This window comes from Tenrec ecaudatus, chromosome 13 (genome assembly GCF_050624435.1).
Source record: "Tenrec ecaudatus isolate mTenEca1 chromosome 13, mTenEca1.hap1, whole genome shotgun sequence".
In the NCBI taxonomy this organism is placed as follows: Eukaryota; Metazoa; Chordata; class Mammalia; order Afrosoricida; family Tenrecidae; genus Tenrec; species Tenrec ecaudatus.
This window is the reverse complement of record NC_134542.1, coordinates 107907072-107917793: the sequence shown is the minus strand read 5'-3', so window position 1 is coordinate 107917793 and position 10722 is coordinate 107907072. Positions and strand designations below refer to the sequence as shown.

At 40.8% G+C, this 10722-nt stretch overlaps 1 pseudogene; it reads right to left on the bottom strand.

Moving 5' to 3' along the window:
* Nucleotides 1–9335: 9335 nt before the first annotated feature.
* Nucleotides 9336–9874, bottom strand: LOC142424383 (mitochondrial import inner membrane translocase subunit Tim17-A pseudogene; annotated as a pseudogene).
* Between the last annotated feature and the right edge of the window lie 848 nt (nucleotides 9875–10722).

The window sequence follows — 10722 nt, the reverse complement described above, 5'->3', positions numbered from 1 at the left end:
CCTCTGAAAGCCACTGGAGCAGTGATCGGTGCTATGGGGCCACTGTGAGGAGCTGGATGAACTAGATGACAGTGAGTTTGGGTTTTTTATTACTATTTTTACATGACACTTAGAATGTCATAAATTTCATATCAGTGAGAGCTGTCTCCACTCTGATTTCATAAGCCACATGGCAGCTGACATCCATGTGCCCATATACATGCATGTCGATTTCCCTACCCCCCACCCCCCCCCAAAAAAGTATATTGAAGAAACTAAAAAAATGTCTCCAATACCACAGATCCACTAAAAAGATGAAACCCTGGAAAGAAAGAACGTGAATGCACTATACCATAAACTGAAATAGAAACTAGCCAACCATGAGAACAAGGTCTCCCAAATCACAAAATAATTTACAATGAGATGCAGTGTGTACCTCTATAGCAATTATTGTTTCGCTTAAACTCACTTTATGGCTCAAGACGCTCGATTTATCTATCTGTGTTTTCAATCATTCATTCGGTCACCATCTAACATGTGCTATCTGAGTGCCTGCAAGGCAAAACCAAATAGTTCATTTACTACTTTCCATATAAGATGCAGTTCTACCCTGCTCTGTAGGGTCACTTTGAGTAAGCACTGACTCAATGGCAGTGAGTTTGGTTTTTAATATAAGGTGACATTTGCATTGGATATTTTAAAACAAGTGTGCAGCCTTCTACTACATACTAATGAAAGGTTAATTAATGCAGATGAAAATAAATAACCCTTTTAGTCTTTGTATCAGCCTTCATTTCCTTGGCCAGGTAATGTGGTCATATTGCCTTGGGCAAATTTCTGTGGTGCAGTAGTTACTCATTGGACTGCGAGATCAGCAGTTTGAAATCACCAGCTCCTCTGTGGGAGAATGATAGGGCTTTATACGCTCTAATGTGTTCCAAGCACAGAAACTCAAGGGGACAGTCTTCCCTGTCCTATAGGGTAGCTATGGGTCTAGATCGACTTGACTCAATAGCAATGAGTTGAGTTGAGGTAACTTGAGTTGACATCCAATTCATAACCTGGGGTCAGCAGTATATAGTGAAATATAAGCATGGATGTCAATGTTTCCCTCCTTTGAAAAGTATATATTTTACAGCTAAAGAAGTGATTCTTTGGAGCTATGTAGAAAACTCCAGAAGTGAACACATTATTCCTTAGGATAATGTATAATTTTGAATTTTTTCTCTATGAATTCCAGTTGTTTTGGATGGATTGGAAAGCTAATTACTTTTTCCTTTGCTTCTAACACTAGAATCTTCTTTTTTTTAGTTAACAATCATAGTTGTAGATGTATACTACTTAATTATCGTACTTATAATAATTCTCTAACATTTTAAATTATTTTCTCTCCAATAGTGCTATACATAAATGAATATATATTTTAACTTTTGAATTGTCAATAATGAGCTGGGCTTCTGTGGCACTGGGTCCTTGTTGTTGCTATTAAGTGCCCTCAAGTTGAGTCAGCTCCTCCCAATAGTGACACAACAGAGTGAAATGCTGCCTGGTCCTATGCCATCCTCACAAGGGTTCCCATGCCTGAGCCCATTGATACAGCCACTGTGTCATTCACAAGGTTCAATGCCATTTTGACAAAGAGCGAAGTGTTCACATTTGAAGATGAATATGAAAAATACTATCTGTAAATATAAAATAATAGGGAAAGAAACCTAATAATTTGCTTCAGAAAGGTAATTTTAGTTTCTTACACACAGCATTTTCAAGTTTTGTTTTTAAATAGTTATTAAATAATAAATATGATTGGTGATTATCTTTTATCTAAGAAAAATATTGACTAACACTGCTTCCCTGGCAGGCTCAATTTTGTCATCAATGATCATGATAAATCTCTTTGTCTTAAGAATATTTATACCATACAAAAGGTGTGAAAAGAAAAGAATGTACTAGGAAGCTGACTTTTTAACATTAGTGGATTAATAATTATCTTCTAAGGTTGAGTTCTCATAAAGAAGAAAATGTAACACTTGAATGATTTCAATGAATCGCCTTTAAAAGTATTCAATCAATGCCCTCAGAGATATGCATGGAGAGATTGAACAAGTGATGTTTTTTCCTTCGCATGCTTCTTCACAGAGATGATCATTTAAATGATCCCAGTAGATAGCACAATATATCCTGAAAGCATTAGGCAACGGGATATTTCCTCCCACCCCAAATTCATTTAACTGTTTGAGGCCTTATTACTATATGCATATGAACTCTAGTTCATCCTAATCTTGAAGGGTGGGTTGTCCCTCGAAATATCCTAGACTTTCTTTAGCCCCTTCTGTTATGACATCCAGCAAAGTTTTGCAAAAACAGCATGCCTTCATTCATAGTGTTTTCCAAAATATAGCTTACAAATGCCAACAACTTAGCACAACCTGGAACATCTGTGGGGTTGTCCATTTATGAGGCAAAGTAATCAAATTCCATACTCTTTAAAACCAGCTGTTCACAGGCATTAATTGGCATGTCACTTATACACTTTAAAACAGCAGTAATTGACAATGGTGCACGTGTTAATTTGTTTACCACATCTGGTTCTTTTTCCGTGAATATCATTTTCATGGCAGATGGCAATAGAAGAGTTGTTGCGATTATATAGTTGAAGAGGGCTCTGGGTTTCTGTGGCAAGAGTATGCATTCAAGTGACTGAAATTTTAAATGATAAAATCCATGTGTGGATTTCTTCAAATTTCTGGCCAGACAGCTACACAAGTTAATTTTTTTGGTTTTGTTTTTATCTTCTTCAGAAATGTGCACATTGATGCCATGATGGCAATATTATTTTCAAGACCTAACGCTTTCATGTAGCAGGTCTCTAATGCGTATACCAGTCACTATTTTAAAAGAGATGGACAGGTAACTGCCTTCCTTTTCTCCCTCCTGGTGGCTCAGTGGGCTATGCACTCACCTGCTCACCACAAGGTCAGAAGTCTAAGGCTCCCAATTGTTTAATAGGAGAAAGGTGAGACTACCTGGTCCTGTAAAGATTTAAAATTTCGGAAGCTCAAAGAGACACTTCTACTCTATTCCAGATGGTGGCTACGAGTCAGAATTGACTGCACGGTGCTGAGCAGTCTCTCTGGTTTCTCTTCCCTGGATCCTCCAGATGTGCAGATAGAGTGATTCGTCATTGAAAATGCTCAACAAGACACTTGGGAGAGTGTTGAGGGCATTGGTGTTCCTGAGATGTGCAAGGTAAGAGGGGAAGGTCACGGCCTATAACCAAAAACACACCCTGCTTCCTCTCTTCCTCTTCTATTTTCTATTTCCAACTGCAACAAAAATTTACCTTCTCTAAAAACCCAATAAATTCCAGAGAAGACAATTGCATAGGAATCCCACCCAACATCTAGTTTATTGAAATCCTTCTGGAATTGATATGAATATCTGATTGATTGTATCCAGTGACCCTGCTTTGGCTTGACTTCTCAAGCTGACTGACCCTCTTGTTTTCCCATGGAACCTCCTCTGTAGTAACACCTGGATCTTATTCTATGTAGCTGATTATAAATTCTTATTGTATTTTGGTCTAATTCTCTGTTTGCCTCCTCCCTTTAAATATTGGTACTACCGCAGACAATTGCCAAAGGTGAACAAATATAAAGAACAATATTTTCAGAATTTATAACAAATGATCTATTTATTAGTATATAATTTCTACCAATAATGACAAGAAAAATGCACCTGTAAAAAACCAAAAGCATAAAAAGTCACAGATCTTTGGTAAAAGCCTCGCTTCTCTCCTCTTTAGAGAAAACATCCAGTGGCTGATGTTTGAAGTCTCCACATCTTTCCGTAAGTAGCCTTGGGGGTACTTCGGATAAGGCATTAGGCTGCTAACTGATCTGCTGGTGGTTCAAACCCACCAGCCCTTCACACAATAAAATCAAGCCACTTGCTCTCATGAAGATTTACTCCTGGAAACCTTATGTAGCGTTCCTATGAGTTGAATGACAGTGGGTTTTATTTGCTTTCCATACAAAGTGGTGTGGTTTTTAATGCTTTCCCTACGAAGCACTGTGGTACAGTGTGCTGACCACAGGGGTACTAGGTGAAAGGTTGGCAGTTCAGAGCCATCCACCACTCTAGGAAAAAGACTGTAGCCAGCTTCAGCAAAGATTCATATTCTTAAAAACCCAACATAAAGCAATTCTACTGTCCTCATAGGGCCACTATATGCTAGAAAAGGAGTCCTGATGGCATAGTGGGGTGGTACCCATAAGGTCAGCAGTTCAAATCTTCCAGTGGCTATTCACAAGAAGGATGAGACTTTCTGAACCTGTAAAGTCTTACAGGCTCAGCAAATCCAAGGAGCAGTGCTACTTGGTCCTACAGAGTTGCTATGAGCAAGAATTGAATCACTAAGTACAACAAGGAAGCAAATGGATTTGGGGCCTTTACTCAAATATGACCTCAGTACAAGGACGGTTTGTTCTAATAATGTGGCACTCTAAGATACTCACCTTCCCGACACCATCTCTGAAGGCAAAATGGGTGCACAAACACATGTGGTGAAGAAAGCGGATGAGCCTCACTATCAAAAGCTATAGCGTCTGTGGCCTTAAAGGCCTGAAGTAAAACAAGCGGCCATCTAGCAGAGAAGCAAGAAAGCCCATATGGAAGAAGCACACCAGCCTGTGTGATCATGAGGTGTCAAAGGGAATAGGTATCAGAAGTTCAAAACACAGCAATCAAATTGAAGTGAAGGAGCGTAGATGTAGTGGAGACCCAAAAGTCACCTGTAATGTAAGCTAATTGGAAAGTCCCTTGCAGAAGGGCCATATAGAAGGGATTTTAAGTGAAGGGTGAAGTAAAACACTGATGAAACACATAACTATCCTCTAGCTCTTTCATAGTTCCGCATTAATCTTGTTAGACATGAGTATGTTAATATGTATAATTAAGTTCATTTGATGCATGAAAGTCAAGACAGATAACCCTTCAGAAACAGTAACTGGAGTAATGATTCCCTGAGGGTATGGGAAGGGGGGGGGAGGGAGGAAGGGGAAGCTGATAGCAATCATAACTGCATAATCCCACTCGAGGGGAATGAATAACAGAATTGTAGGTGGACGGGTATATTAGGTGGTGTAAGACACAGAATATAATAATAATAATATATAACATAACAATAAGGGTCTCTGGAGGTGGGGGAGGGGGGTTAAGGGGAACTGATATCAAGGATTTCAAGATGAAAGAAAAATATTTGAAACTGATGGCAGCAACTATTGTACAACTAAATTTGATCTAATTGCAATGTTACAACATTTGTAAGAGCTCCCAATAAAATGATTTTTAAAAAACAACAAAAATAATTGATTCAGTGGTAGTTGGGGCAATTATTTCCTTCTCACTGTCTCTTAAGCCTTCTTTCACCAGACTCTGTCAGCTAGAACTTACCAAGGCCAATCGTGAGATTGATGTTACTAACTTTAATGGTCAATTTAAGTCCACATTTTTCAAAACTTGCAATAGCATTTGACACAGTTAATTTGCTGTTCTTTTTTGCAGTATTTTCTGCACTTTGCTCCTATCGCACTTTTCTCATGTTGCTGTATATTTTTCTCCATCAACAATCTTTTCTCGTTTGTTTTTCTGCTTTATCATCATCTCTTGAAGCTCTGAAAATCAAGCTGGCCTTGAGCCCTGTTCTGACATCTGTTTTCTGAAAACCCTTACCTCCCTAGGTTACCTCATCCTAGGGAGAAGTCTATATGGAAAAAAGTATATATATAAACTGTGTATTGAAAAATCTTTACTTCAACTCTAAGTAACATATCTAATTTAAATAGATTTGTCAGTAAGAATTTATACTTCTTGAAAGATCTGAAATGGATGTAGTACATTCAAATGAAAGCCTACCATATTGCCAAATTTTCTGTTCAATGGTGTTCCAGATTTTAGTAAGTAGGAATTCCTTTATTCCATCTGTTCTGGCCAAAAAGCATGTAGATATTTTCATCTGCTCTCTGTTGTTGATATTTCACATATCAGCTAGAATCAAATTATATCATATGACTGCAACTTTCAAATTACATCAAGATGATTGCTACTTCTAATTTCATTGCTACCACCTGGATTCAGGCACTGTAATTTCTCGCTGGTATTTGGCAATTGCCTCTAAACTACATTTCCTCCTTCCCCTTCATCCCCTTTCACCAAAGTCTAATCTAAACACAAGAAATAGAGGGGATTCTTTAAAAATGGAACTCAGATCTCATCTCTCTGTTTCCAGAACCCTCCAGTGATTCCCTGGCCTTCAAAAGAATAAAAGAAAATTATTTTAAAGATGACAATTTTTTTTGCTTTTACCTTTGGTTCTCTACTCTGGCAACATACTAAAATTACTTCTAAAAGATATAAATTTGGGACTCTCCTAAAGAATCTGCTTGAATTTGTATACAGTAAAGCCTTGCTACGGGTATTCTTTGAAAGTGTATGCATTGTTTCTCCCACTCAATCCAGAACTTTCTTTTTTTGAATCATTTTATTAGGGGTTCATACAACTCTTATCACAATCCATACAGGCATTAATTGTGTAAAGCACATGGGCACATTCATTACCCTCATCATTCTCAAAACATTTGCTCTCCACCTAGTCCCTGGCATCAGCTCATTTTCCCCCTTCCTTCCAGCTCCCTCCTCCTTCATGAACCCTTTATAACTTATAAATTATTATTTTGTCATATCTTGCCCTGTCCGACGTCACCCTTCATCCACTTTTCTGTTGTCTATCCCCCAAAGAGGAGATCACATGTAGCTCCTTGTAATTGTTTCCCCCTTTCCAACCCACCATTCCAGTATCGCAACTCACACCACTAGTTCTGAAAGGATCATCCACCCTGGATTCCCTGTGTTTCCACTTCCTATCTGTACCAGTGTACATCCTCTGGTCTAGCCAGATTTGTAAGGTAGAATTTGGATCATGAGAGTGGGGGAGGGGGAGGGAGGAAGCATTTAGGAACTAGAGGAAACTTGTAGGTTTCATCGTTGCTACATCATACCCTGACTGGCTCGTGTCTTCCGGGGACTCTGTAAGGGGATGTCCAGTGGCCTAACAAGTGGGCTTTGGGTCTCTACTCTGCACTCCCCACCTCATTAAGTACAATATGATTTTTTGTTCTGATGATGCCTGATAGTTGATCCCTTCAACATCTTATGATGGCACAAGCTGGTGTGCTCCTGCCATGTGGGCTTTGTTGCTTCTAAGCTAGCTAGATAGCCGCTTGTTTACCTTCAAGCCTTTAAGACCCCAGACGCTATATCTTTTGATACGGGGCACCATCAGCTTTCTTCGCCACATTTGCTTATGCCCCCATTTTTCTTCAGTGATTATATCAAGGAAGTGACTGCACAATGATATGCTTTTTTGTTCTGATGATGCCTTGATACCTGATCCCTTCGGCACCTCATGATCACACAGGTTGGTGTGCTTCTTCCATGTGGGCTTTGTTGCTTCAAAGCTAGCTAGAGAGCCACTTGTTTACCTTCAAGCCTTTAAGTCCCCAGATGCAACATCTATTGATAGCCGGGCACCATCAGATTTCTTCACCACATTTGCTTATTCACCTGTTTTGTCTTCAGGGGTTGTGTTGGGAAGGTAAGCATCACAGAATGCCAATTTAATAGAAGAAAGTATTCTTGCATTGAGGGAGTACTTGAGTGGAGGCCCAATGTCTTTCTGCTACTTTAATACTAAACCTATAAATATATGCACAGAGATCTATTTCCCCACGCCCATATATAAATATACTTGCATATGTACATGCCCTTTTTTAGACCTCTATAAATACCCATTGCCTCCTAGCTCTTTCCTCTATTTGCTTTGACTTTTCTCTTGCTCCACTATCATGTTCAGTCTTAACTTGGGTTTCAGTAATTCCTCTTGGGTACATTACCCTTGATCACACCCTACCAGGTCTCCTACACCCTCCTATCCACCAATTTGGATCACTTGTTTTCCCTTGTCCCTTGATTCGTTAACACGACTACCTTTCCTCCCATATCCCCCTTTCCCACGTCTCCCCAGAACTGTCGGTCCCATCATTTATTTAGACAGACCTGCAGAGATTATAACATGCACAAAAACAAAACAGAGCAAAACCAAGCAACAATATACAGCAAACCAATGACAAAAAAGTCAAAACAAAACACAGCAAGAAAGAAAAGCTTGTAGTTAGGTCAAGGACTGTTTGTTGGCCTTTAGGCATGTTTTCCAGTGCAGTCTGTTGGGGCACTATGCCCTGACCCCAAGATCTACCTTCAGCATTCCCTGGGGACCTCGCCGCTCTGTTCCCTTCCTGTTCTGTTGCACCCCTTTAGTGTTTTCCCTCAGTGTTGCAGGATCAGAACAGGCACAATTCTTACACTCACTGTGTCTCTGGTGTTGTCCCCTGTAGGGCTATGAGTCTGTGAGGGACGTCATGTCCATAGTGGGGCCGGCCATGTGGTCCTCCCTGTGTACTGGTTGCTCTAATTAGAAACATGGTCCTCAAGACCTAGTGAGGCAGGATGTGCTCCACTCTCTCCTCCTTCCCCTCCATCTGCTCCCTTGCTCTGATTAGATATGTCCCTCTCCCAGAGCTGCAGATTCTGCGCTATCCTTTGAAATAAATTCTTCTGGGGGTAAGGGCAGGTGTCCACGTAGTAGCTGGGATTGGTCCCAGCCCCTCAGACCTCTCCCCTGGTTCCCTACTCCATACAGGCATGCTGCATTTACATCTTGGAGCATCAGATTGAAGTCTGGTCCCTCTTTCCCTGTGGAGATATAAACAATACCCTCCCCTTGGGTGGTTTAGTGCCCTGTGTCCACACTACCCATTTATTTTAATTTTTTTTCCTTTCCCCACCTCCTTGTTAGTTGGCTACCATATATATCCCTGGATTTGGTCTGCTCCCTGCCATACAGTAGCTTTTTTGGTATGCCCCTTTTGAATTTTTTTGCTTTTTTTTTTTTTTAAAGAAAGAGCAAGTTCCAGGAGTTTTTATTGTTTGAATAACAGCACACACAAAACCAGGCAGAGAAGTCCCCAAGGAAATGGTGGCCACATTTCACTGCTATCTGTCCTTTGGTCCTTCATCTTCTAAGCACCTAGACATGTTTCTATGTATGCTACTAGGCATTTATTTTGATCACAAATGCAATCCGAATGTGAATAAATAAATGTTTTTTTATCCTTTAATACTTCCACCCACGTTCCTTTAAATAGGAAAAAGAAAAACAAAGGTGCTCAGTGTCTTCTGAGAGCCAGTGTGGGCGTAGCTGTCCCCCCATTGGTTTAAAAACGGACTGGGACTTGGTCTTCCCAAATCCTTCTTGAACTACCGCTCTTTCGCCTAATTCCAGGGCAGCAGTCCTTACTGGTACTGTCGGTGGTCTCAAAAAGGTCAGGGTGGTAACTGGGGTGACGACATCTGGGAGGGATCTTCAGCAAACTGAGGACCATTGGGAAACTGGGCGGAGGCAAATCTTGTCAACAAGATGCCAGCTCCTTCGATTAAAGCCAGGAGAATGCCACCGTTTCTTGCCGCCAGGATGGCTCCTGTTAAGGCACCACTTGTGATGGAGTTCCAGGGGTCTTCTTTGCCTCGGACTTGAGCCATACTGCAGTCAATCATGGAAAACAGGCCTCCCCAAAGTGCAAAGCTGCCTCCCAACTGTGGCACCCTGGTCTTAATCGCGGTCAGACTCCCGTGTAGTCTGTGGTTGACTCCCACTGGCGAATTCCGAAAACCTTTGATGGCTTGGAAGATACCACCGCCTATGGTGCCCATGGTAAAGGCTCCGCTGCAGTCGTCCACGATGCGCCACGGGCAAGGTTCTCGCACTTACTCCTCCATCTTGACTCCAGCCACGCAAGCGAGCGGTGCTGGGCAAACTGGGCTGCTTTTGTTTTTTTTTTAAGCTTACCTCAGCGGATTCATGTTATACTTGTCCTTTTGTGCTTGGTTTACTTGGCTTCGTATATAATTTTCTCCAGTTCTTCCCAGGCAGTGATGTGCTTCATACGTTCATCACTGCTTTTTAGCGAAGCATAGTACTCCATTGTATGTTTATACCACAGTTTTTTAATCCAATCATCTGCTGATGGAAATTTGGGTTGTTTCCAACTCCTTGCAATTGTGAACTGCGCTGTGATAAACATTGGTGCACAGATGTCTGGCCATGGTTTGTTTCTTGTCTTTTCTGGGTATATGCCCAATAGGGGGGTTGCTGGGACGTATGGTAGCTCAATTTCCATTTGTTTTAGATATTGCCAAATTGATTTCCATAGTGGTCATACATACTTACAAGTCCACCAGCAGTGAATGAGAGTTCCTGTCTCCCCACAGCCCCTCCCACACTTGTTGCTTTCTGGATTTTTGAATTGGAATATCTTTGAGGGTTTTAGGTGCTACCTCATTGTTGTTTTAATTTGCATTTCTCTTATGGGTAAAGATTGGGAACATTTTCTCCTATGTTTGTTGGCCAATCAGATTTCTGCCCATGTGAAACTTCTGTTCAGGCCCTTTTCCCACCTCCTCAGTGGTCAATTAGTTTATTTTCTTTTTGGAAGCTAGCAGAGTATTGTAGATTTTTGTAATAAGGCCTTTGTCTGATGTGTCATTGCTAAAGATGTTTTCCCAGTCTGTGGTCTCTCTTATTAGTCTCTTGGTGAAATCTTTGAATGTACATGGATGTTGTATCTTCAG